This window comes from Dendrobium catenatum, unplaced genomic scaffold (assembly GCF_001605985.2).
Source record: "Dendrobium catenatum unplaced genomic scaffold, ASM160598v2 fragScaff_scaffold_1410, whole genome shotgun sequence".
Taxonomy (NCBI): Eukaryota; Viridiplantae; Streptophyta; class Magnoliopsida; order Asparagales; family Orchidaceae; genus Dendrobium; species Dendrobium catenatum.
In genome coordinates this window covers 746,228-748,636 of record NW_021319872.1, presented here as the reverse complement: position 1 = coordinate 748,636, position 2,409 = coordinate 746,228, and positions in this window count along the sequence as shown.

Sequence of the window (2,409 nt, the reverse complement as noted above, 5' to 3'; positions counted from 1 at the left end):
GTGCTTTCAGAATGAAGTACTTTGCATCTTCATAAATTTTTACTTCATTGACAGAAAAAGGTTGTATATCACCTGAAACTCTGAACTCTTCTCCATCTCTCAAGTACTTCATACATTGATGTAGAGTTGATGGAACAATACCATATTCATGAATCCATGGTCTTCCCAAAAGTGCTTTGAATGAAGTATCTGCATCAATCACATGAAATTTAGCTTCTGTAAAAAGCTTTCCAAACTTCAGAGGGAGAACAAATGATCCCATAGTTTTTATCCTTTTTCATTAAAACTGTGCACCATCAATTTATCTTGTCCAAGATGTTGAACATCAAGTGAGAGTAATCTCAATGCTCGCAAGCTAATGAGATTTATTGAAGAACCAGGATCAATTAAAATTCTGCTTATCTTAATACCATCACTTTCTGCGGTAACATATAAAGGACGATTATGCTCAGTTGTCCCAAGCATAAGATCTTCTTCAGAAAATGTAATGACCGGTTCATTTTGTGTTTGTAAGACTTCAGTTAAACATCTTTCAGCAAAATATGCTTCATATTTTCCTGGATCTTTGAGGGTTTGAATCAAAGTTTCTCGAAGATCCTTCGACATTAGCAAAGCTTCATATACACTGAGCTGTGCAGGAATTTTTCTTAAATGAGATAAGATATTATAATCTACTCCCTTGCTTTGCGTAGATTTCTTCTTAGGATCATTAGGAATGACATCTTCATTAATCACTATGTCTTTACCCTTATCCTTATTGAGTATTCCTTTCTTCGGTGGTGATGGCAACCTTCTACCACTCCTCAATTATACTTGTACTACTTCATTTGATTTGAATTCATCAAACATATCAATTCCTTCAGAATCTTCTTTCATTGATCGAGTGGATTGTTCAGAGTGTTCAGACTCATTATCTTCATTCATATGCTTCATCTGAGATATCTCTGTCTGTTCTAATTTGCTTTCATCAGGAAAACATAAATCTTCCTCTGAATTATCATCTGTTTGTAAAACCATCATACATGCATGAGTTGTCATTTCCTTATAATTTCTTTCTTTTGCAAAAGGAAATTCTTCATCAAGCATTTGGAAAGGAGCTTGCAAACAAATGTTTGAAGTTGCTGTAATAACCCGGCATGTTTCAATTGGCATAGATTCTTCATCATCACTTTCATTATCTCCCTTCATCTGATTTATCTAAAGCTGAGATATAAAATCAGCTAAGGTAATAGGATGCCTTGCTGGTTGACAGTATTCTTCAAGATTATTAATAACTTTATGAATAACAATTTTCTTCTTTCTTGGCTTCCTTTGTTGGAATGACTTATTTGATTTTCTTGGTATTGCCTGGCTAGAACCTGACGAACTAGCTTGATCAGTATGTCTCCCATTTGATGATTTAGAAATAGATATATTTGAATCCGATTTTCTTTTTAATTCAAGTATTGGTTCAATCGGAGACTTCCACTTTACACCAGGAACTCCATCAAGTTGCTTTAGCATCTTTTTTGTCTTATTTGAAATAGAAATATCCCATTTTTCTTCTTGCACCACAGCTTCTTTTCTTTCTTCAACTGATGATATGGGGGAGGATGTAATCATTCTCGTCGATTCTTTCTTTGGCTGCACCAAAACACTCTTTGATAGAGTGAATTCTTCCATTTTATACTTTTTCTCTAACCAATCTTTTAAGACATAACAATCTTCAATAGGATGGCTAATCACTTGGTGATACGGACAATAATTAGGATCATCAGTTTTATCTGCCTCTTCAGGTCTTTTGGATTTTGGCAATTCTAGACCTGCTTTAAGTGCTTGGCGAAATAATTTAGCCACACTATCTCTTCTGAAAGAATATTCTTTTGCCATTTTTTCTTGAAGAGATGGAACTACTTGATCACCTTCTTCTGTTGCTGGTATATGATGTTCTCCTCCAGTAGGAAAGTTTCTTGGTTTATTATTGTTGCCCCCAAGTATCAACTTTTGCGTAGGATCAAAATTGTCCCTATCTTTATCTTTGTTGTCTTTATTGATTGATTGCTTTCCTTTATCAATATTATAAGACGCGCGAGCATCACCTCTTCTTGCATCTGGAGCCTTATTTCTTTTGGATCTATCCATATAACCTTCAGATCTTGAAAGATTTAACTTTTCAAATTTTGCTACCCGATCTAGCAACTCTTGAAATGTGGAAATTGAAGACATGCAAAGATATGGTACCATCTTATCATCGATGTTACCCATCAATAATTGAATGGCATGCTCTTCTTCTAATTGTTGTTCACATTTCATATTCATGTTTCTCCAACGAGTGATATACTTCGTTACTGATTCATCTCTTTTTCATTTTTCTAATACAAGATCTGCTATAGTAGTCTTCTCTACAGCACTAGCAAATCTTTTCACAAA